We start from the raw sequence: 25,386 nt of genomic DNA, 5'->3' as shown, positions 1-25,386 counted from the left end.
GACGCTTACTCCTTGGAAGAAAAGTTATGACCAACCTAGATAGCATATTCAAAAGCAGAGACGTTACTTTGCCCACAAAGTTTCCTCTAGTCAAGGCTATGGTTTTTCCTGTGGTCATGTATGGATATGAGAGTTGGACTGTGAAGAAGGCTGAGCGCCCAAGAAGAATTGATGCTTTTGAACTGTGGTGTTGGAGAAGACTCTTGAAAGTCCCTTGGACTGCAAGGGGATCCAACCAGTCCATTCTGAAGGAGATCAGCCCTGGGATATCTTTGGAAGGAATGATGCTAAAGCTGAAACTCCAGTACTTTGGCCACCTCATTCGAAGAGTTGACTCATTGGAAAAGACTCTGATGCTGGGAGGGATTGGGGGCAGGAGAAGGGGACGACAGAGGATGAGATGGCTGGATGACATCACTGACTCGATGGACATGAGTCTGAGTGAACTCCTGGAGTTGGTGATAGACAGGGAGGCCTGGCGTGTTGCGATTCATGGGGTCGCAAAGAGTCGGACAGGACTGAGTGACTGAACTGAACTGAACTGAGAGTTTGTCAAAAGATTCTGAGAATAGTGACAACAATATTTATGATTTCACAGCTGATAACATGATTCATCCAGTAGTTTCTAAACCCAGGCACATCTGACAACAAATGCTTTCATTACTCCCATTTTAAAGCAGAAAGAAGGGAGGCACAAGAAATTTTCTTTATTTGTCTAAAGCCACATAAGGACAGAACTATTTTTACAACCCGGAATTTGTGCACTCAAGCACAGATAGTTGGATCTGTCCTCTCAGAAGTGGGTGTATCAAGATTTCTCAGTTGTAGGGATGGGAAGAAGACCAAGAAGAGGAGAGAAGGCAAGAGGAGGGAGGGGGGAAGGATAGAAGCACAAATTCTTTTATTCTCTCCTTCCTCCCCTCTCCTTAGGCCTCCTTGATTCTTGCCTGCACCAGCCCTTTCCCTCCTTCCCCACTCTGCTACCTGGAGTGGAGCACTGTTCAGCTCTAAGGATTCCTGCCCAAGCCTCCTGGGAGGTCTCCATGCCTTCCTCCCAAACCAGCCTTCCCAGCTTGGTTTTCACCCTTTCCCGCTCCCAGGCGGACCTCACAGAATGCAGCCTGCCCAGGTTGGGATGCAGGAGCTCCAACCTCCTGGGACTGCTCCGCGGGGGCCTTTCCGTTGCCCAACCCACTGGATGCTGCGGATTCCAAAAACTGGGATAAAGTCTTTTAAAAAAGAACCGTTCACTTCGAAAACTTTTCTGTGTTTCCCTTCTCAACGGTCTTCATGGGACGAAGGGCTAAAGACGACAATGTATTCATCCAAGTCTTAGAGCATCGCAGTGAGTGCCCGACTCTGTCGCCGGCGCGGACACAGAACGACCATCCCCGCGACCTCTGTGCTTAGTCGCTAAGTCCTGTCCGACTCTTTGTCACCCCATGGACTTAGCCCGCCAGGCTCCTTGTCCATGGGGATTCTCTAGGCAAGAATACTGGCGTGGGTTGCCAAACTTTGATTCGTTGGGTGTAGGCGAGGACGTGGGGAGAGCCATCATGGGTGCTCCGCCCCCCCCCCCCCCCCGCCGTGTGTTCGGCTGTCTTGGATCTATTTCCGTTCAGGCCCACAGGATAGGAGCCCTGGCTCCTGGTATCTCTGGGGGCTCTAGCATCTGTGGTCGGTAGAGGGCACGGAAGTGGCACCGTTTCCCTGGGGGTAGGGGTCTTATCCTAGGAAGAAGTGTCAACCCCAAAGACTCCAGGAAAAGCCGGTACTGCTCTCTCCGTAGCGTTCGGCTGTTAACCCTAAAGGTTTGTGGTTCGAGCCCACCCAGGGACGGTGGGGTGGCATTTTACAGACCGCCAAAGAGACTCCCTTTTGCCAGGAGAACACCAGAAAGTGCAGCGGCGAGCCGGCATGCAAGAGCACAGGAGTCAGGTACAAAGGAGCAGCGGAGAGGGCGGGTCCCAGGGGATTGGAAGCGTCGGTCATTCCTGAGAGCCCAGAGTACTGACCGCCGGCGCTGTGAAAAGGGCCACCGCGGCGCGGGACCGCAGCGTGGGAGGGGCGGTGTCCACACAGCTGGGCCGTGGAGTCTCCTGGCCTCGGACACACCCACCGTCCCCGCCTCCTGGGGCTTCCGGGAGTTCGTCAATCGGCTGGGGCCACCCCTGAGCTCGGGTGCGGAGCTAAGGGTCTGAGGCCTCTGCGTTGGGTGCGGGACCCCAAATGCAGCCTGTGGGGGCCCCAGTGTCCTCACTTGAGGAGAGATGAGGCACTCTAAAGCAGGTCTCTCGGGAACTGGCGTCTCCGCGTCTGAGCTAGCTTGGGGCTTCAAGGTTCCTGTTTGAGTGTTAAAATTAGGTGGTCTAGATGCTGGTGGCAGCATTCGGGATTTCATGAATACAGTGTTAAGGACTAGAGGGTGTCTGTTTCCGTAGTGTAGTGGTTATCACGTTCGCCTTACACGCGAAAGCTCCCCAGTTCAAAACCGGGAGGAAATAGGTTGCTCTCCCCGACCACCCCATCGCGGAGATTTCTGATTGGTGGAACCACCTCGTCCTCACCCCCACTGGCTCAGTCATGTCCTACTCTTTTCAACCCCATGAACTGTAGCCAGTCAGCCTCCTCTCTCTTTGGGATTTTCCCGCTACTTTGCTAGAAACCCATCGAGTCAGTGCAGCTGCCCCCTTCACTCTTGCCTGGCTCCCTGTGTCCTGCAGGGATCATAAAGTGTTCTGTCAGGACACAGAGGTGAAAAGTCCTTCTCTGCGGCTGGTGGAATAGAGAACCAGATGGGAAACGCGTCCACAGGAGGGGGAGTATCCTCAAGAGCTTTCCAGGACTGTTGAGTGGGTGCTGTCAGGTGGGTCTAAGCCCCAGGATAATAATGCCTAGTCTTGTGTTGTTCTGGCCTTGACCCAGTCCCAGGTCCAGTCCGAATTCAAGCACAGAGGCATCCAGCTTTACCACACATATTCCACTCTCCCTCTCTCCAAAGTGGGGTAGTGAACCACCATTTCTATCTCAGTTAATAGAACCCATGTGGGTTGGGTATTTTTTGCCTCTTGAACTTTCTGATTTGCTGAAATGTAACACAGAAATATAAAAAACATTTAGCTTTAGATAAATTAGTGCTCTCCATGCTACGTACAAGAAAAAATTTCAAATTGATAATAAGGATGAATCTTGAATACTTTTAACACTCTAGATAATTCTAATAATTTATATATAATTGCATAGAAAATGTCCTGTCATACTCTCAGAGATGACTCCTGGTACGCCTTACCCAGCTTTAATAATTTTAGTCTAAAACCTACTTCATGTTGACTTTCAGATTTTCTAAAAATGTGTAAAATATTGGTACCATACTATTCTAGGTTGTAGAAGTCTTGCATTTATTTTCTATTCAAAATCCCAATGAAAGTGAACTGCCTAAGTTTCCTGTATTGTTTTGATTCCCTTAAGCAAACTCTAATTCCAAAAATTATTTCCATTTATAAAATTCAAAATTATGTGCCACAGAAAATTAAATATACCATATAATATTTTTTTCAACGAAGATTAAGTCATATAATTATAGAAATCATAGTTACATATATTCCCCTTTCAACATGTGGGTAAATGTTTTTAGGTACCATGTAATATGTGAATATCTGACATGACAACTCATACCGGCAACCATTTACTCACAGGGACACCCGTGCAGTTACAAAATGGGCAGGGCGAAGCCTCCTCACAAGGCAGGACTCCGTGGGCTCAGCCTCTGCCTTTTAATCCAGAGACCCAGGGCACCCGACGAGGGGGAGGCACTGGCTGGGCCGCTGCGCCCCTGGCCGGGGCTTGGAGGGAACAGATGGGCAAAGCCGCCCGGGTCCAGCGAGGACGCCCCGGATCGGTCCCACACCTGTCCGCCGTGTCCGTGTCAACCAGGCCGCTGAGGGTCGCGGGAGACCTCAGGTGGGTCCTATTAGGGGAGTAAAAAGTGTTTCTCTTCTAAGTAGGCAGAAAGGTCCCACCGAGATTTGAACTCGGATCGCTGGATTCAGAGTCCAGAGTGCTCACCATTACACCATGGAACCCCCTCCGGAGCCACCTCGCCTCCATCGCCAGACAACGGTATCCGCTTCTTTAGCCTCCATACGTCCCACCCAAACGCTCAGGGCGGTTCTTCTAAGGTCCTGAGGAGACTCCAATACGGTTGACTCCCCTAGGTGCTCAACCCTCTCGCTTTCTCTCCGCTCCTCTCCTTTGATCGACTCAGCTCACTCTCACCTCAGAAAATGAGGTGAAATCCACTTTGGGTTTTGTGCCAGGGAGGACCCCCTAGGTCTCTATCACCAACCGCATATTCTGTTTAGGTTAACCAGAGTGTCCCATCCGGAGGTAAAATTTCTGCAAATAAGAGTGTTATTTTCCTTTTCTTTGCCTTTTCCCATAGCCCAGGGAGGGCAGACATTCGTCAGGGCAAGAGGCAGGGTTTCCTGGGTCCCTTAGTTTTCTCACAGCGCTGATCTCACACCTAAGCAGCCACCACCTCTTACCTGTAACATATCAAGTGTGTCAGCGGTGGAGTGGGAATGGAGGCAGGAGAACTCTTCTTTTATTCTTCATATATTTCTGATTTGGAGAGGGATAAGTTATTCTCACAACAAGTGTATATTGTTAAATTTACAATGTGAGTACAAATAACCATTTAAAGAAAACACTCAGACATACGAGCTATACTCACTTAAACTGAAGTCAATGTCGCTCAGTCGTGTTCCACTCTTTGTGTCCCTAGGGACTGTAGCCTGCCAGGCTCCACTGTCCAAAGATTCTCCAGGTAAGAATACTGGAGTGGGTGGCCATTCCCTTCTCCAGGGGATCTTCCAAAATCAAGGATTGAACCAGGGTGCCCTGCGTTGTAGACGGATTCTTACCGTCTGACCCCCAGGAAAGCCCACTCTGGTGAAAACCGCCTGGTGGACACAGAAAACCGAAGCACAGCCCCGGAGGCCTTTGCCAGGGTGGGCAAACTCTCATTCGTTGGGTGTAGGCGAGGAAACGGGAAGAGCCACCGTGGGAGTAACCCGGTGTTCAGCTGTGCTTGGATCTATTTCGGTTCAAGCCCGGAAGCTTTGAGGCCTGGATGGCGGTTTCTCCGGGGGCACTGGCATCTGTGGTGGGTAGGGGCAGAGAAACAGCACCGTTTCTCTGGGGGACAGAGCGCTCACCCCAGGAATGAGTGTCTACTCCAGAGAGAGTCCAAAAGAACCCCGTAGTGCTGTCTCTGTGGCGCAATCGGTTAGCGCGTTCGGCTGTTAACCGAAAGGTTGGTGGTTCGAGCCCACCCAGGGACGGTGGGGGTAACATTTTAGGCAACACCAAAGAGAACTCCCTTTTGCCAGGAGGACACCGGAGAAGTGATGCGCCCAACGGACTTTCAGAGAAACACAACAGGAGTCAGGTGCAAAGGAACAGCGGGGAGGGCGCGTCCCGGGTGGATTGGAAGCGTCGGTCATTCCTGAGAGCCCAGAGCGCTGATCGCTGGCGCCGAGAACAGGACCACCGAGGCGCGACTCCGCAGCCATGGAGGGGCGGCTTCCACACCGCCGGGTTTCGGGGTCACCTGGGCCTCGGGCGCACCCACCGTCCCCGCCTCCTGCGGCTTCCGGGAGCTGGGGAGTCGGCGGGGGCGACCCCTGAACTCAGGGTGCGCAGCTGAGGATCTGAGGATTCTGCGTTGGGTGCGGGGCCCCGAAGGCAACCTGAGGGGCCCAGGGGTCCTCACTTCATGGGAGAGGAGGAACCCTAAAGCAGGGCCCTCCGGAGCCGCCGTCTCCGTGCCTGAGAGAGCTTGGAGCTTCAAGGTTCCTCTTTGAGTGTTAAGAATTGGTTGTGTGATTACTGGTGGCGGGACTTTGAATTTCATGGATACATTGTTCAGGGGTAGAGTTTATCCCGTTTCCGTAGTGTAGTGGTTATCACGTTCGCCTCACACGCGAAAGGTCCCCGGTTCGATACCGGGCGGAAACAGGCTTTTCTCTTTCTTTTCGCCCCGCTGAGATATGTCTTATCATTGGAAAAACCAACAGGCGCAAAGGCACGGGGTGAGGCAGGGGACGCAGCTGGAGGAAGACTTGGTGACCACCTGGAAGTCTCTTTATTCAGCGCTAGGAGAGGCCTCGGAGCCACTTCAGAGATCTGGAGGTGGACGGATTCACTCATCACCAGCCACTCATCACCGAGCCTGAGGACAAAGAAAACCGAGGTTCACAAAGAGAGCAAGTCCTGGTCTCGGCAGCACGCAGCGCTACAGCTAGACCAGGAGGGACCCAGTCCGCTACTTTGTGTCCTTGCCCCAGAGCAAAAGCGACGCCCAGGAAAGGAGACGTGAAGGGCGATGAGCAGCGGGGGCAGGGCTGGGAGCCTTGAACAGATGCACACAGCCCTGGGCCGCTGCGACATTGCCTTTCCCGCTTTCTGACTTTCTGAAGGGTCATCTTCCACTCACCTTTCACCTGGAGAAGCTAAATAAGGAGTTGGTCTACAGCTCCCTGGTGGTCTAGTGGCTAGGATTCGGCGCTTTCACCGCCGCGGCCCGGGTTCGATTCCCGGTCAGGGAAAGCTTTCTTTCTTCCAGCGTTTGCACTCACACAAGTCTCTCTCTTGCTGCCCAGATCGGAACTGTATTTTGCTTAAAGGTCCAGTGCAGAACATTTCTGCACAGAGTTTCTAAATGCCGCTGAGTCCGGGCCTCAGGGTCCTGGACCTCGGGCTGGCTGTTGGAGCTGAGATGCCGTGAACAGCCTGTGCTGGCCAGCTCTGGCCTCCACTCTTTTCTCCTGGCATGGTAAACCCAGAGTCTTACTTAACAGAGTTTTCATTCAAGGAGAATGTGGGGCTTCAGTTCCAAAAATTCATTAAAATCCAATACCAAAAGCTTTTTTAAGATACCAAAGTTTGCAAGAATACGAACATCCTATATCCTGTACCTAAGTACCCAGTTAACATCCCATTCTTTCTTTATATAAGTCATGACATCACTTGATAGTAACTTGCCGATATTTCGGGATTGTTCCTTCCCTTGGCGTCCCTCTCAAAAGTAACTTCTGTGGGACCTGTCTTCCAAGGCCAGGGAACAGCTTTCCCGTCCGGAAGAGGGTCCTCTTGGCCCTTCAGGAACCTGGAATCCGTTCTCTTTAGGATGTAGAGAAGGTATATGTGTGTTAGTCGCTCAGTCCTTTTGGACTTTTGGCCATCCCTTGGACTGTAGCATTCCTCTGTCCATGGGCCAGCGAAGCTCAAAACAAACACAACAACAATGCATTGGCCGGGAATCGAACCCGGGTCTCCTGCGTGGGAGGCGAGAATTCTACCACTGAACCACCAATGCCACTATAGAGAGCATATTTGCAAGGATAGCCTAGATGTAGATTTATTCAGGTCTTTCTCAAGTGCAGGCCACTCATGCCCTGTGCTTGTAGGATGGTCTAGGCTTTCTTCCTCCGCCCTCAGCTGCACCGGCTGCCCTCTGCCCTCTGGCCTGCTGCGGGTTGCTTTGGCGGGCACTCAGGTGTGCTTTGGATCCGTCTGAGTGGTGGAACCGCCTGCTGCTCGTGCTCACTGGCCCAATCTTGTCCAAAACTCTTTTCGACTCCTTGGACTGTAGCCCACCAGGCTCCTCTGTCCTTGGGATTTCCACGCTCCTTTGCTAGAAACCCATCGAGGCAGTACAGCAGCCCCCTTGGCTCTTGCCTGGCTTTCTGTGCCCTGCAGGGAGCATAAAGTGTTCTGTCAGGACACAGAGGTGAAGAATCCTTCCCTGTGGTCGGAGGATGAGAGAGCCAGATGGGAAATGCTGCAAAGGGAGGGGAATATTCTCAAAAGCTTCCCAGAACTGCTGTGTGGGCGCTGTCGGTTGGGTGGCTGCCCTATGACAATAGTGCTTAGCCTTGTGTTCTGGCCCTGACCCAGTCCCAGGTCCAGTCTGAATTCAAGCACAGAGGCACCCTGCTTTCCCACACATATGTGATTCTGCCTCTCTCCAAGGGGAGTTCTGAACCACCTTTTCTATCTCAATGAAGAGCAACCATGTGGGTCTTTTCTTTTTTTTTTTTTTTCCCTTTAACTTTGTTTTGCTGAAATGTAACTCAGGAATATAAAAAGGGTTTAGCTTTAGATAAATTAGTGCTCTCCATGCTACAAACAAGAATAAAATTCAAGTTGATTATAAGGATGAATCTTGAATACTTTTACACTCTTGAAAATTCTAATAATTGATGTATAATTACATAGAAAATGTTTGTCCTGTCATGCTCACAGAGATGACTTTTGGTATGCACCACACTACTTTAATAATTTTGGCCTAAAAACTACCTCATGGTTACTTTCAGATTTATTATTATTTATAAAATTTAAAATTATGTGCTCCAGTAAATTAAATATACCATATAATATCTTTTAAATCAGGATTAAGTCTTTTGATTTAAGAAATCATAATGACTTAATTATTCCCCTTTCAATTTGGGGTCAATGTTTTTAGGTATCATCGAATATGTGACTCTAAGCAGCATTTATCAGACACGACTCAGCTCAAATTGCAATTTTAAGATCTATCATTAACTTTAAGTTCTTTGACTGATATCAAATTGGTTGAATTAATGTATAATCTTTGCCTGGAAAATTTCTAATTAAAGTAGAAATCGTAATGCCTACTTTTTTATAGGTTATATATAGAAGAGCTCTAGCTTAACAGCTTAAGAGAATGTGTGCGTACCTTTAGGAGATGTTCCTGAATGTAGCCATTACGTCACTTGAAGAAGAGCAGAACATGTGGACTCTCTAAGTTAAGTAAGGACGTGTTGCTTAACTGATGTACTCCTTCATTAAAAAAAAAAAAAAAATTACTGATTCTTAGTTACCTGCCTTCTAGATCTCAAGTCACCCATTTTCCCATGTGCTAGGTAATTCTTTTTTTAGTCACTTCGGGGTCCTTAGGTGCTGGAAGGCAGGTGAACCTGAGAACATGACAGGCTGCTCTCCTGCTGTGATTCTTATTTGTCTGTGTGTGTGTGAGTGAGATTCTTATTTTTGATGCCTCCTGGTGTGAATGCCCCAAGGAGTGGGACCTTGACTTTGCTCCTGATACAGCAGTTTTCCTGGAGAAGGGCCTGGTACCTGGTGAGCACCTAGTAAATGCTTGCTGACAAGGACTTCTAATACACACTTTCGGAAAACTGATGAAGAGGACACAAAGTGGGTAAGATCCACAGAGGCCTAGAGTATAAGGGACAGAAGGACAAAAACTCCAAGAGGGAGAGATAAGGGCAGAGAGAAATATCCTAGAACCTAGAGATATCCTCAACTGAGTATGGAAAATCTGAAGAGCTCTTCTTTCCTCATGAACTTCAACTGAGGAATCAGTGGAAGGTGAACCAGGAACTCTAAGGATCCAGGTTTGCACAAGATGTATTATCGGTGTAGGATTCTGTAGTTTGCAACAATGTGTCTCAAATGAGATAACTTTTGCAGATGTAGCCACGTACTGTCCAGATATCATACAGAGACAGTCTCAGGCTTGCAAATGCACCCACATACCAGAGGGAGACCCCTCATTAGATTGTGTGCATCCAACCAAAGCCAAAATACAACTCATGAAGGAAAGAGGATAAATGTCTGGGACCAGTGGGCTTTTTTTTTTTTTTTTTAACTCCTGTAATCCATAAGCTGCTCTGCAAGAGGCTCTCCAGAGTCATTCTGGCTGGTCTTGTCTGGACTCAATGACTTCGTCAGCACTGAAAACAGTTACAATTATTAGAATACTTTCCAATCAGCTTGGAAGTTTGGTTGCTGCTCTGGAAATGTACACATTGTCTTTTCATTGTATTTCCCACTAAGTTGAGTCAGTAGGGCACAAATTCCTTGGTTAGAGTAACAGACAGGTGTATTGACAATTTCTTGTGATGCCAAGACAATGAAGAAAAAGACTCTTTCTTTGAGTCGGCAAAATACATTGGAATATAAATTAGCACATCTATTTAGGGAAAATTAAGAACATAAAGAGATGCCTTCAGTTTCTAGCAAAGGTGCAGTGACAGAAATCAGATTAACCCTCCTTCCTAAATCTCACTTTCCCTGTTTGTCCCACTCCCAAAGAACAAAAAGACAAAAACCATGAAATACCGATTTCTAAGGCACTGGAAATCAGGCAGCAAAGGACAGCAAGCCCTGAGAGGTGACAAACAAACAAGATGAATCTTGCCATGGGCCCAGGTTCCTGCTTTCAGTGAGTTCCCAGGCTGGGCACCAAGAGGAGGATTTCAGGTAGTATTGGTGGAGAGCAAGGCAACTAGAGTTCACAGGACAAAGATTCAGTGATTCTTATTTGCAAACCAGATGTAGAGCAAAGGTATGGCTATCAAGGCTGAAAGGGGTGTTGGGGGAATTGGGAAATTAGGGTTTACCTAAATACACTATTGATGCTATGTATGACACCACCCTTATGGCAGAAACTGAAGAAGAACTAAAGAGCCTCTTGCTGAAAGTGAACGAAGAGAGTGAAAATGTTGCCTTAAAGCTCAATATTCAGAAAACTAAGATCAGGGCATCTGGTCCCATTACTTCATGACAAATAGATGGGGAAACAGGGGAAACCATGGCAGACTTTATTTTTCTGGGCTCCAAAATCACTGCAGATCGTGACTGCAGCCATGAAATTAAAAGAGGCTTACTCCTTGGAAGGAAAGTTATGACCAACCTAGGCAGTATATTAAAAAGCAGAGATATGACTTTGCCAACACAGGTTCTTCCAGTGGTCATGTGTGCATGTGAGATTGGACTAAAAAGAAAGCTGAGTACTGAAGAATTGATGCTTTTGAACTGCGGTATTTAGAAGACTCTTGAGAGTCCCCTGGATTGCAAGGAGATACAACCAGTCCATCCTAAAGGACATCGGTCCTGGGTGTTCATTAGGACTGATGTTGAAACTGAAACTCCAATACTTTGGCCACCTGATGCAAAGAGCTGACTCACTTGAAAAGACCCTGATGCTGGGATAGATTGAGGGCAGGAGGAGAAGGGGACAACAGAGGATGAGATGGTTGCATGTCATCACCGACTCAATGTACATAGGTTTGGGTGGACTCCGGGAGTTGGTGATGGACAGGGAGGCCTGGCGTTCTACAGTTCATGGGGTCGCAAAGACTCAGACACAACTGAGTGACTGAACTGATCTCAACTTGTACAATAAATAACAAATGAGAGCCTATTGTATGGCATAGGGAATTACTGGATGCTCTGTGTTACCTAAATGAGAAGGAAATTCAAAAGAGAGGGAATATATGTATAGCCAATTCACTGTGCTATTAACACAACATCATAATTAACACACTGGAAAACAGATATACTCAAATAAAAGTTAATAATAAAAAAAGAAACATGAAGAAAGGTCCCGTGATGACAGAGAGTGGGAGAGAGATAGAATACTGGGATATGAAACGGGATCCCTCAGGTATTCAGCAGAGTAATGATCGGGGTATCCTCATGAAAAAAGTGCCTGAGGCCAAGGAAAGAACGTTTTAAAAAGATCCTGGAACAACACCTGGTGCTCACACAGGACAAGCAATTGTATCTAAGTGATCTCCCCACACAGACTGGACTACTTATAACTCATGGGCCATTGGGAAGAACATTCAAAAAACTCTTGTGATGGACAGGGGGGCCTGACTGTTAAAATGCTGCACTCAATATGCCAGTAAACTTGGAAAACTCAGCAGCAGCCACAGGACTGAAAAAGGTCAGTTTTCATTCCAGTCCCAAGAAGGGCAATGCCAAAGAATGTTCAAACTACTACACAATTGCTCCCATCTCATATGTTAGCAAAGGAAAGGTCAAACTTCTCACTGTGAGGCTTTCACGGTATGTAAACTGAGAACATCCAGATGTGGAAGCTGGATTCAGAAAAGGCAGAGGAACCAGAGATCAAATTGCCGACATCCGTTGTTTTATACTAAAAGCAAGAGAGTTCCAGAAAAACATCTACTTCTGCTTTATTGACTACGCCAAAGACTTTGACTGTGTGGATCACAACAAACTGTGGAAAATTCTTCAAGAGATGGGAATACCAGACCACCTTACCTGCCTCCTGAGAAATCTGTATGCAGGTGAAGAAGCAACAGTTAGACATGAAACAACGGACTGGTTCCGAATTAAGAAAGGAGTATGTCAAGACTGTATGTTGTCACCCTGCTTATTTAACTTCTATGCAAAGTACATCACGTGAAATGCCAGCCTGGATGAAGCACAAGCTGGAATCAATATTTCTGCAAGAAATATCAATAACCTCAGATATGCACATGACACCACGTTTATGGCAGAGCGCAAAGAGGAAGTAAAGAGCCTCTTGATGAAAGTGAAAAAGGAGAGTGAAAAAGCTGGCTTAATATTCAACATTCAAAAAACTAAGATCATGGCATCTGATCCCATCACTACATAGCAAATAGATGGGGAAACAATGGAAACAGTGAGAGACTTTATTTTTGGGCTCCAAAATCACTGTAGACGGGGACCACAGCCATGAAATTAAAAGATGCTTGCTCCTTGGAAGAAAAGCTATGACTAACCTAGACAGCATATTAAAAAGCAGAGATATTACTGTGCCAACACAGGTCCGGCTAATCAAAGCTCTGGTTCTTCCAGTAGTCATGTATGGATGTGAGAGTTGGACTATAAAGGAAACTGAGTACCAAAGAACTGATTCTTTTAAACTGGTGTTGGAGAAGCCCCTCGAGAGCCACGTGGACTGCAAGGAGATTCAACCAGTCCATCCCAAAGGAAATCAGTCCTGAATATTCATCAGAAGAACTGATGCTGAAGTTGAAGCTCCAATATTTTGACCACTTGATGGGAAGAGCTGACTCAGTATAAAAGTCCCTGATGCTGAGAAAGATTGAAGGCAAGAGGAGAAGCGGGTGGTTGAGGATGATATGGTTGGATGGCATCACTGACTCCATGCACATGCATTTGAACAAACTGCAGGTTTGGGTGATAGACTGGGAAGCCTGGCATGTTGCCATCCTTGGATCACTACTGAACTGAAGAAATTGGAGAACAGTTCCTTACCACGGGAAAGCTCCATAGGGCCTCCAACCAGCCCATCTTTCTCTGCTCTGAGTCACCTTGTAGAACATGCCACAGTCAGTGAATCCAAGAGGGCACAGGACAAAGCTGACTGCAGGATACTTTTACCTCCTGATATCCCCTCACCTTTTCACCTGGGCCCTACATCGTCTCTACCCGTGACACCTATTTTCTCTCTGCAAACCAAGAAGTTCATCCCTTGTGAAGACACTTCGCTTTCCTCACCCTAGCACACCTGTGGGACAATCTGATTTGAGTCAGAGATCAAAAGGGAACGAATTCAACTCTACACCGCGGTTTCCAGCCGAAGACACAATGATGAAGAGGGTCAGGCTCTGCGGATTGAGCTGATACAGGAGGAAAAGCAGCAGGTGGTCGAGAGCCGCTATCAGGGGAGGCCCAGAAATCAGGTCAAGATCAGGGAGTAGATGGACCCGCCCATCACCGGCTGAGAACCAAGTAGCCCCTGCTTCACAAGGAAACAGGTTCAGAAAGAGAGCTTGACTTCTCACCACACCTGGATTCCAGGTCTTCCCACACGACCTGCGGAGCCTCCCTTGTCCAGTTCTTGGATGAGGCTGAACCTCTGATCCAGGGGTTGGGCGGCCATCGTTGTGCTTTGTCACATCTTCGGGGGCAGGGGATGGATCCATCCCCTCAGCGTGCTCCGCTCGCCGGCTCTGAAGCCCTGTGCCTACCATTTGTGCTGCAGGGAGCCCTGTGTCTGTGGTCCCTCGGGCGTCCTCTGTGCGTCCACCCTGACAGGGAGAGGACCACCTCACCCTCGCCCCGTCCCAGTTGGACGTCAGCATGCCGGACGCGACAGAAAACGCGAACCCACCTCTGTCTGGACGTGGGAGGTGCAAACTAGGACCTGCAGGGGAGGAAAGCAAGGTGAAATCTCAAGAAACGCCCTGATCTAAAGCTATTTTCAAGTCCGCCTCTTTGGTAACTCAGGCCTCTAGCGCGATTGAGGGTGCTGTCGCACGGTCTCACTCTCGATCGCACTCAGAGTCCACGCGGATCCAGGAGGAGCCCTGTGGCCCGGGAGACGGTGCGCATGCGGCCCGCGCCTTCCTTGGGGTCTGAGCCACTGAACCTCAGACGCGAAGGCGACGCCGCACTGAGAAAAGGAGGAAAACCACTGCTGGAGAAAAGGGCACATCCATTCCTCAAATTGAGAAGCTCTACTGCTAAAGGAAACCAGAGACAGACAGACACACAGACAACATTGCATTAAAACCTTTCAGCGAAAAGAAACTGCCTGCTGTGAGGGAAATAGGAAAACCCTTCAAGACACCTGCTTTCTGAAAGAAAGAAAGAAAAAAAAAAAAACCGCCTTTACCTTTCTGTTAAATTCGTGCTCCACGAACTGTTGAACTGCAAAATTATAAAAGGAAAAGAAGAGGGGTTTCAGACATTGTAAAATGTAAAACAAAGCCGTCCTTCAAGAAGAATCTCAAGTTTGGAATGAAGACATCAGATCTGCGTGGACCGCGCCTGGCTCCTCCGCGGCTTTATGCTGGGCCTGGTAGGCAAAGGAATTCAACAAGTGACCCGAGCCTCAATCTTTGCGGCGGTTCCTGCTAAATGTGAAAGCGTGATGCAAGTCTGGACTGAAACTAGAGGACTAGAATCAGCCACAGACGCAGGAATCTGAGGAACCCCCCAGTGCCAGGCGGCGCTGGAAAAGCGCTGCTGTGAAAGGCCTGCGAGAGAGGAGCGCACGGGTCAGGCGGGGCAGAAGGGAGGGCGGATCCTTTATTTCCCGAGTGGGATTTGAAACATCGAGCCCCGTCCCCGCTGGCGCCATGAAAAGGGACTCTAAGGCACTGGATCTGCCTCTGGAAGGGCTGTGTCCACCTTGACCGACGTGGGGCCACCTGGGGCTCAGACGCACCTTACTTCCTTCGCGCCCCTCTCGGTCCTGAGGCTTCTGAGAACTGGGGAGGCGGCGGGGGCGACCTCTGTGCTTGGGCGCAAAGTTCGCACACAGGGACCTTGCCCCGAAAGAGGCGAGGAACCCTAAATCAGCCCCTTTCAGGACCTGCAGATCCTTAGTTGATGGATTGCCTGTGTTTCCAGAGTCCTCTTCGTTTGAAAATTTGAAGATTAGGTGTGTTCAAACATGCAATTCTTGAATTTGTCACTAGACAAAATTGGCCCTGTGGTTTCCGGTGTAGTGGTTATCACCTTCACCTAACACGTGAAAGGTCCCCGGTTGGAAACCGGGCGGGAACGACTCCACTTTCCCCCAAAAGTTTTAGATTCATATTTTAAACACAAAATAGAGGTCTGCCGGCTGGAGTGAGGCTTGGAGCTTCAGCTTCCCCATCAGTCCTCCCAAAGAATATTCAGGGTTGATTTCCTTAGGAATAACTGGTTTCATCTCTCCTTGACCTGCATACAGGTTTTTCAGGAAGCAGGTAAGGTGGTCTGCTATTCCCATCTCTTGAAGAATTTTCCATATTTTCTTGTGATCCACACAGTCAAAGGCTTTAGAAGAGTCAGTGAAGCAGAAATAGATGTCTTTCTGGACTTCTCTTGCTTTTTCTATGATACAATGGAGGAAAAATGGAGGGGAAAAGGAGGAAACGGATAGAACCAAATTAATTGGAAAAGTATATGGAAAGGTTAAATAGAGAGTATATAAACAATGGAGGAAATTTCATTGGTAAAAGGCGTGTACAGGGTGATGATGATGAGCCTACTCTTTCATGCATTCTAGGATTCCCAGTCAACCTGCTTTCCTCCAGAGATCCTCTCTGAGGATCACAGACTACCTGGACCTATGTCCTTGTGTGTGTGTGTGTGTGTGTGTGTGTGTGTACAAGACACAGAGGATTAGGGTAGTAGTGGAGCATGGGAGAGGATGCATAGACTAGAAACAATCATACATCATTTACATTCTAAAAGAGTGAGACATGTCCCTGGATGGGCTCAAACCAGGAGCTTTGCGGTTAAAAGACCAACGTGCTAACCGATTGCGCCACAAAGTCAGGAGGAGAGTTTCATCCTCACTCCCACAGAAAGCAAGCATACTTACGGAACTGGGCGGAGCCACCTGTGTTTCACAGAATGGCGTTTCCACTTCGGAGCCTCGGACAACGTAAGAGATGGAGTCCACTCGGCCGGCCTGTTCGTTCCCGTCGGGAAGCCGGGAGGTTCCGAGGGCAGAAGGTCTCCTGAGCGTCCTCGCCGCCGCAGATGTCAGCGCCCAAGAGAAGCCCCGAGCTTGAGCCGAGGAGCCCCAGAAAGAAGCTGATGGCTCCTGGTTTGCTCCGCCTTCGTCTGACAATTTGCGCTTCTGGACTTCGGTTTAGTAGATGGGGTGCGTGCGGCTGCAGCTGGAAAGAGGTCAGTTTGTTGTGATCCACACAATGTAAGGCTTTAGCTGTCTTTTGAGGACGGGAAAGGAAAGGTGTGAAGAGGGCGAATAGATCCGAGGAAGGCCAAGGGCAGGAGAGAACAGAGAATGAGCCAGAGGGAGAAAGGGACTGCAAGAGAGAGGAGCGGGCTGGTATCGCGGCTGGGACAGTCGCTGGATGGGGACATCACAGCGCCTGACTCTTGCTCAGCTCCCATGCTTTACTGAGGTGTCCGGGAATCCGGTTCACCCCCAATCGCAAAGCTGCTGGCCTTACATTTGTTCTGGCAGTTCCTTTGCTGGTTCCATGAGGAGGGGCAAGTTGGGCTGTGTGGGTTTGCAGGTGAATGCAAGACCTGTGGGCTACCTTGGAGATGACTAGTGGGCAAGGAAACACACAAATTCACTTTCCCCTTTTCAGGCTGGCCTTCAGGGTCTGGGTGGGAAACTGGAAAATCTGAGTGCGGATATCAATATTGATTTCGAGATAAGGAGATCAATAGCCAAGCAGTCAGTGAAAGTGGTTATGTTGGTGGAGGAGTGGGAGTGGGAGCCTGACAAGGTGCCAGTGGACTACTCTTCAGCAGGCATGTGTAACTTGATACTGTGTGTGTGTGTGTGTGTGTGTGCTGTATATACACAGATATACACATAGTAAGGTCCATTGCTTGTATTTTAACTTTAAATTTTTATGTAGTCATAAATATATATATATATATTATGTAAAATTCTGGGTCTTGTGTCATGTATAGGAATGTTTTCCACTGTAAAACTTTAATTTTTTTTTTAATTGGGGGATTTTTGAAGCAAAGAATTGGACTACTGTTCCCCTTTTGATGAGCTGATCAGATGAACGAGGAAACTGGCAGATCCCACAAGCCCAGGAGGTTACTGCTGGTCAGACAGGATTCCTTCACTCTCTCTTGAAAGTTCCACTGCCACTGAAAGATATCACTAACTTAAAAGAAAACCGCACCCAGACTTTATGCAGTGCAGTGCCAACATGCAAGAGCTTACACTCAATGGTGACATGCAAAGTGCCATGTGCTGAGGCACTGTCTACAAGTTTTACATGGGTGTACTCATTTTATCCTTTCAACAGGCTTCTATCATATCATCATCCTCATTTCACATATGAGAAATCTGAGACATGGAAGGTTAAGTAACTTGTCTAGTCACTCAATCAGTGAGTGGGATCTGAAAGCAGCAATTTGAACTGGAGCCTGCCTGGCTCCACAGGATATGGTGCTAGTCAAAGAGGAACACAAATGGTAAAAATGTTTGGCAAGAGATTTAAGCCCGCAGGTTTCTTTGACAAAACACCAAGGAGGAGTCATCTAAGATGAATAAAACTGCAGTATCCTCATGACCCACTTGCCTCCCAAACACCTTTCTTATTCCAAGAGCTGCTCCCCTTGATTCCCCAACTTACACACACTTCTGCAAGAACTAGGTTTTCCCTCCCTTTTATCCTTTCCTCTCACCTTTCCAATACCTCTTCCATAGCTCTTCTGTTCTTTCACTTCCAGGTCATTCATTTTTTTTTTTAATTTAAAAATGTTAAATATATCTAAAGAAGAAAATAAGCAGTCATCCGTAGTCCCACCTCCTAGAATGGACTGCTGTTAACAACTTTGCACATTTTCCTTCAAATCTGTTTTTACATTATTCTAAGTAGCAAAAGTGCATGGGTTCATGCTAAATCATTTCAGTCCTGTCTGACTCTTTGGGACGCAGGGACTGTAGCCCCCCAGGCTCCTCTGACCATGAGAGGTTTCCAGGTAAGAATATGGAGTGGGTGGCCATGCCCTCCTCCAGGGAATCTTCCTGAACCAGGGATAGACCCCACATCTCTTGTGCTTCTTGCATTGGCAGATAGGTTCTTTACGGTTAGTATCACTTGGGAAGCCCCTGAACTCTATATGTGTTATTTTAAAAAATTAAAATGATACAGAACATACAAATATGTAAAATTTTGAAACATCTTAAATTCAAAAGTAACTTCTGTTAATGTAAGTAAATGATAATGGAGTCATTTAGGTATACCAACCAAGAGAAAATATATATATATATATGCTTTTATATGATTGAGCTCTTATAGAATCTATTCCAACTTTAAAGTATTTCAATTTACTAGTGTATAAATTTAATGAAAAAACACAATCATGAAGAAACTGTTGAACTTTCAATCAAATTGTTTACCTTAAGAGACATACGTTTCTAAAAGAACCCTCTAATGCTAATAATAATAATGAGTGTCATTGAATTAAGTTATTAAAATGTGGAATGATTCTTCTCATTGTTTTTAAAAAATCAAATTTCTTAAGAATTAATTTTAAAATAATACAATCTATCCATTTCAAATTTGATGACTTCTGACAACTGAATGTACCCATGGAAACACTACCCAGTTCACGAACATCTCCAGCACTCCAAAATATCCTCTTGAGCCTCTTGGCCGTCAATCCCCCTTCCACTCCCTGTCCCAGGTGCTCAGTGATCTAGTTCTTGTCACTAGGGATTAGTTTGTCTCATTGAGTAATTCCCATAGGTGGCTCCGCAGAGTATGTACTCTTTTCATCACTCAGGGTGATATTTTAATCCATATCGTTGCCATGTATCAGGAATGTGTTTCATTTTATTGAAGAGTAGTATTCCTTTGCAATGACACCCCACTCCAGTACTCTTGCCTGGAAAATCCCATGGACAGAGGAGCCTGGTAGGCTGCAGTCCATAGGTCGCTAAGAGTCGGACACCACTGAGCGACTCCACTTTTCACTTTTCACTTTCATGCATTGGAGAAGGAAATGGCAACCCACTCTAGTGTTCTTGCCTGGAGAATCCCAGGGACGTGGAGCCTGGTGGGCTGCTGTCTATGGGGTCGCACAGAGTCACACATGACTGAAGCGACTTAGCAGCAGCAGTAGCAGTATTCCTTTGAGTGAATATGTCACAATTATATCTATTCACTTCCTGCCGGACATTTGAATGCTTTTCAATTTGGGGACTATTATGAACAAAGCTACTATAAGCAAGTCTCTTTGTGGGCATATGTTTTATAAATTCCATTTCCATTTTCTAATCTTTAATATACATTTATTTTGTGAATGGATGTTACATTCATCATGGCAAAATTTATTGAAATATTTAAAAATGTATTCAAATGTTACAAAAGACTGAAGTGCCAGCTTATCTTTGATTGTTTCCTCCCAGAACATACTTAATATTGGCCACCTTCTGTGCCAGCTGTGTTATTTGATTATCTCATTTAAACTACACAACAGCTTCATGAAGTACTTATTATTTCTTTCATATGACATTTGCAAAATTGGCCTAGCAAGTAGGAGTTGACCCAAGGTCAAAAGGAAGGTAAGTGGTGGCACCAGGACTAATAGGAGGCCCCCTGAATGTTGGGCTCATTACATTTGGGCTAAATATTCTCTGCTGTTCCTGGTCCCTGGTTTCCTGTCTAGCTTTTGCCGCGATCTGTGTGCTTGAGGCTGACCCTGGCAACCAGCATTTCCAGGTCTTTCTTGCCCATGGAATCCAATGGGTGCAGCCAAACAAATGAGATCAGAAGGAAGAGGGGAGGAATGTGAATGATAAATGTTGCCTGCCATATCAGCAAACAAAGCATGCTGTGCCATCTGGCCACCAGCCACTACCAACCTTAATAAGTGCATTAAGAAGAAACCTATCTGTTGTTGGAGTAGAAAAAGGCAACCCACTGCAGTATTCTTACCTGGAAAATCCCATGAAGAGTGGAGCCTGGTGGGCTACAGTCCATGGCGTCCCACAGAGTTGGATATGACTGAGCATGCATGACTGAACACAGACTGTGGGATCTTAGGTGCACAAACCCTGGCCCACAGCTGCGAAAGCACCAAGTTCTAACCGCTAGACTCCAGGGATTTCTTATCACATCTTAAGATGTCAGTTACCTGGGTGTAAACTTCATCAAAGCACTTCATTATATGTACACTTGAAAACTGCAAGAGACCGAATCATAAATGTTCTCATCACAAAAAAGAAATGAGATTATGTGATGGGATGGAGGTGCCAGTTAATGCTCTGGTGGGAATCATTTTGTTATATATAACTGTGCTCAATTAACGTGGTCAACTCACACACTGTTATGTCAATTATGTCTCAAAAAAGTTGGACAAAAAAAACTTATGAAAAAAAGAAAGAAACCTGTGTTACTTCTTTAGAATCCATCAAAAGCCAAGGGGATACGTTCCAGGGCTGCAAGTTCAAGTGCAATGCAGCTGGGGAGGAAGAAGGACTGCTTACTCACTGGTCACCTGCCCAAGGTCGTTTGCTTTGGCTCCAGCAACTGGTGGGAACTAGACTGGCCTTCAGCAGCGCCAGGAGGACTGGGTCCCTGCAGGCTCCCACTTCATCCTCATGAGGTGTTTCGATGAGGAAATCACCAAGGATTTCTTCTTTTCCTCTAATCTATTACCACTTCTCACTGTGTCTCTTCAAGACCATTGTTGGATGGTTGGATGCTGAGTGGACAGGGCTTGAAGGAGATGCTGCTCTTCTCCTACTGGTCTCTTCTGGCCGGGAGGTTACTGTCCGCGGGATGAGAACCAGGGGGCCGGGAGAGCACCGGCTCTCTGAGAACCAAAATTCGCCGCGTGCACCCGGGTGCGCCTTGCCGACTCGTGGCGTACTGAATCCACGCTGCTGGCTGAAGCTTCTCCCGCGGGGCCACGCCTGCGTGGGGCTCTAGACCCCGCGACAGGGGCCATGCTGAAGTGGCCCGGCCCTGCCCCCGACCCTGGAGGACAGGCCACGGAGAGGCCAATCTTGACCGACCTGGCCAAGAGAGTTCTCGACCTCGGCCCAGCCCCACACACTCGAGGTTAAAAGACTCAAACCCTACAGTTTCAAAGGAGGGAGACTCTGGAGTTGAATCCATCTCCCGGCCTTTATGAGGAAAGCTGAGGGAGGAAATCAGACCAAGAAAAAGGTTATGTGCCTCAAAATGCATAACTAACCAAAGAAAAATAGGATTTTCTGACAAGTTGGAAGTGTGGTCTGAAAGACTGGTGTCAAAGAGAAGTGTGTTCGGTCTGAGCCAACAGAGCATCAGGTTAGGTGGGAAAACACCCTTGCCACAGGGGTGGAAGGGGAAAGACCCAGAGTATCTTTCGGAACCCGGGGCCTTCCCAGAAAGCATAATCCATTGACGCTGTCCCCTTTCCCACATCTGTGGTCCTTAGAGATATTTGGGATCCCAGGTCTCACCTGGGGGCCTCCATTCCAACTCCTTTTTTTGGAAGACAAATCCCAAAGGTTTGCATCGCTCTGATGTTTGCTTTTCAACTATCAAGGTCCTGAAAGCCTCTGGACCTCGCTAATGGAAGGAGTAACTGACCAGCTGCAGTTCACAGAGGAGCCTGAAATTTTGGCCTGGGAGAAGAGTTGGGGGAGTGGAGAGCAGATTCTGGGGCATCCTGAGGTCTAACTGCCTGGGTACCCACAGGGACCTCGCTCTGGGAGAGGTGAGGAACCCTAAGTCAGGGCCTTTCAGGAACCCCAGATCCTTACTTGAGGGATCACTTGGGCTTCCAGAGGCTTCTTCCTTTGAAAATTTGAAGGCCACCTGTGTCCAAACATGCATTTCTTGAGCATGTCACTAGGCGGTAGTAGCCATGTGGTTTCCGTAGTGTAGTGGTTATCACGTTCGCCTAACACGCGAAAGGTCCCCGGTTCGAAACCGGGCGGAAACAGCGGCACTTCTCCACAAACTTTTAGATTCGTATTTTAAACGAAACTGGAGGCCCGCCGCAGGGAGTGAGACTTGGCGCTTCAGCTTCACCATCAGTCCTCCCAAGGAATATTCAGGGTTCATTTCCTTTAGGACTGACTGGTTTCATCTCTCCTTGACCTGCATACAGGTTTTTCAGGAAGCAGGTAAAGGTGGTCTGTTTTTCCCATCTCTTGAAGAATTTTCCACAGTTTGTTGTGATCCACACAGTCAAAGGCTTTAGAGTAGTTCATGAATCAGAATCAGATGTCTTTCTGGAATTCTCTGGCTTCTTCTATGATCCAGTGGATGGAAAATGGAGGAAAAGAATAGAACCAAATTAATTGGAAAAGCATATGGGAAAGGTTAAATAGAGACTACTACAAACAGTGGAAGAAACTTCATTAGTAAAATGAATTTACAGGGTAGATGATGAGCCTACTGTTTCGTGAATTCCAGGATTCCCGGTGACCTGCTTTCCCCCGAGATCCCGGACATAGGTCCTCCTGTGTGTGTGTGTGTGTGTGTGTGTGTGTGTGTGTGCGCGCGCGCGCGCGTGTGTATACAACACACAGAGTAATGTAGTACTGGAGCTCAGGAGAGGATGCAGAGATTAGAAACAATCGTATATCATTTACACTCTAAGAGTGAGATGCCTCCCTGGGTGGGCTCGAGCCAGGAACTTTTCGGTTAACAGCCGAACTCCGTAACAGATTGCACCACAGAGACACGAGGAGAGCTTACTCCGACAGAAAGCAAGCATGCTTAAGGAGCTAGCCGGAGCCACCTGTGTCTCTCAGAATAGCGTCTCCCCCTCCGAGCCTCGGACAACCTGAGAGATGGAGTCCACTCAGCGTGTTCATTCCCGCGGTTCCTGAAGCCGTGCGATTCCGAGGGCAGAAGGTCCCCGAAGTGTCCCCGCCGCGCGTTGCTCCAACTCCGCCGCAGATGCCAGCGGCCAGGAGACGTCCGGAGCTTGATCCAAGGGGCGCCCGAAGGAAGCTGATGGCTCCTGGTTTGCTCCGCCTTCATCCGACCATTTGCGCTTCTGGACATCGGTTTAGTAGACGAGGTGCACGTGGCTGCAGCTGGAGAGATCACGTCCAACGAGGAAACGTGAAAAGGAGCGGAGAGCAGGCAAAAGCATGGATGAGACAATGAGACCTCCCAGGAAGCCTGTGAAGAGGCTCAGACAGATCGTGAGGGATAAAAGATAATTTTATTAACTAGCAGAAACATCTGTTGTGCTGTTCAGTCACTCAGTCCTCTCGGACGTTTTGCGACCCCATGGACTGCAGCACGGAAGGCTTCCCTGTCCATCACCAACTCCCGGAGCTTGCTCAAACTCGTGTCCATTGAGTCGGTGATGCCATCCAACATCTCATCCTCTGTCACCCTCTTCTCCTCCTGCCTTCAATCTTTCTCAGCAGCAAGGTCTTTCCCAATGAGTCAGCTCTTCTCATCAGGTGGCCAAAGTACCGGAGCTTCAGCTTCAGCATCAGTCCTTCCAGTGAGTATTCAGGACTGATTTCCTTTAGGATTGACTGGTTTGATCTCCTTGAATCCCAAGGCACTCTCAAGAGTCTTCTCCAACACCACAGTTCAAACGCATCAAATCTTCCATGCTCAACCTTCTTTATGGTTCAGCTCTCACATCCATACATGACTATTGGAAACACTGTAGCATTGACTATATGGACCCTTGTTGGCAAGTAATGTCTCTGCTTTTTAATACGCTGTCTAGGTTGGTCATAGCTTTTCTTCCAGGGAGCAAGTGTCTTTTAATTTCATGCCTGCAGTCACCATCTGCAGTGATTTTGGAGCCCTGGAAATAAAGTCTGTCCCTATTTCCATTGCTTCCCCATCTATTTGCCATGAAGTGATGGGACCGGATGTCATGCTCTTAGTTTTTTGAATGCTGAGTGATAAACCAGCTTTTTCATTCTCCTCTTTCACCTTCATCAAGAGGCTCTTTGGTTCCTCTTTGCTTTTTGCCAAAGGGTGGTGTCATCTGCATGTCTGAGGTTCTTGATCTTTCTCCCTGCAGTCTTGATTCCCGCTTGTGCTTCATCCAGCCTGGCATTTCGCATGATGTATTCTGCATACAAGTTAAATAAGCATGGTGACAATATACAGTCTTGACGTACTCCTTTCCATTTTTGAACCAGTCCATTGATCCATGTCTGGTTCTAACTGTTGCTTCTTGGGCTCCATACAGGTTTGTCTGGAGACAGGTAAGGAGGTCTGGTATTCCCATCTCTTGAAGAATCTTCCACAGTTTGTTGTGATCCACGCCATCAGAGCCTTGAGTGTAGTCAATGAAGCAGAAATAGATGTTTTTCTGGAATTCTCTTGCTTTTTGTATGATCCAAAAGATGTTGGCAATTTGATCTCTGGTTCCTCTGCCTTTTCTAAATGCAGCTTGAACATCTGGAAGTTCTCGGTTCACATACTGTTGAAGCCTGGCTTGGAGAATTTTGAGCTTTACACTGCTAGCATGAGAAATTAGTGCAAATGTGCAGTGGTTTGAACGTTCTTTGGCACTGCCTTTCTTTGGGCTTGGAATGAAAACTGACCTTTTCCAGTCCTGTGGCCACTGCTGAGTTTTCCAAATTTGCTGGCAAATTTGAGTGCAGCAATTAAACAGCGTCATCTTTTAGGATTTGAAATAGCTCAGCTGGAATTCTACCACCTCCACTAGCTTTGTTTGCAGTGATGCTTCCTAAGTCCCTATGTTGACTTCGCACTCCAAGATGTCTGGCTCTACGTGAGTGATCACACCATCCTGGTTATCTGTGTCATGAAGATCTTTTCTGTATAGTTCTTCTATGTATTCTTGCCGCTTCTTCTTAATATCTTCTGTTTCTGCCCTTTATTGTGCCCATCTTTGCATGAAATGTTCCCTTGGTATCTCTAATTTTCTTGAAGAGATCTCTAGTCTTTCCCACTTTAATTGTTTTGCTCTATTTCTTTGCACTGTTCACTTTGGAAGGCTTTCTTATCTCTCCTTGCTATTCTCTGGAACTCTGCATTCATTTGGGTCTCTCTTTCCTTTTCTCTGCCTTTTGCTTCTCTTCCTTTCTCAGCTATTTATAAGGCCTCTTCAGACAACCGTTTTGGGCATTTTTCTTTTCTTTTT

General features: G+C 47.4%; 6 non-coding genes across 6 annotated transcripts; 4 read left to right on the top strand and 2 right to left on the bottom strand.

The window, feature by feature from the left end:
* Window positions 1-4,010: 4,010 nt before the first annotated feature.
* Window positions 4,011-4,082, bottom strand: TRNAQ-CUG (transfer RNA glutamine (anticodon CUG)). Its single transcript has one exon. It is a non-coding gene; the product is annotated as a tRNA-Gln (tRNA).
* A 1,186-nt stretch (window positions 4,083-5,268) lies between these two features.
* Window positions 5,269-5,342, top strand: TRNAN-GUU (transfer RNA asparagine (anticodon GUU)). The gene has a single exon. It is a non-coding gene; the product is annotated as a tRNA-Asn (tRNA).
* A 603-nt stretch (window positions 5,343-5,945) lies between these two features.
* Window positions 5,946-6,018, top strand: TRNAV-CAC (transfer RNA valine (anticodon CAC)). The gene has a single exon. It is a non-coding gene; the product is annotated as a tRNA-Val (tRNA).
* Window positions 6,019-6,536: 518 nt separating this feature from the next.
* On the top strand, window positions 6,537-6,608 carry TRNAE-UUC (transfer RNA glutamic acid (anticodon UUC)). Its single transcript has one exon. It is a non-coding gene; the product is annotated as a tRNA-Glu (tRNA).
* Window positions 6,609-7,307: 699 nt separating this feature from the next.
* Window positions 7,308-7,378, bottom strand: TRNAG-CCC (transfer RNA glycine (anticodon CCC)). The gene has a single exon. It is a non-coding gene; the product is annotated as a tRNA-Gly (tRNA).
* Window positions 7,379-22,157: 14,779 nt separating this feature from the next.
* Window positions 22,158-22,230, top strand: TRNAV-AAC (transfer RNA valine (anticodon AAC)). Its single transcript has one exon. It is a non-coding gene; the product is annotated as a tRNA-Val (tRNA).
* The last annotated feature ends 3,156 nt before the right edge of the window (window positions 22,231-25,386 follow it).

The sequence above is a fragment of the Bos grunniens genome, chromosome 3 (assembly GCF_055505025.1).
Source record: "Bos grunniens cultivar Pamir isolate PY7600 chromosome 3, Bosgru_T2T1.0, whole genome shotgun sequence".
NCBI lineage: Eukaryota > Metazoa > Chordata > Mammalia > Artiodactyla > Bovidae > Bos > Bos grunniens.
Note: the sequence above shows the minus strand (reverse complement) of the source record. Positions and strands in the feature narration are given on the sequence as shown.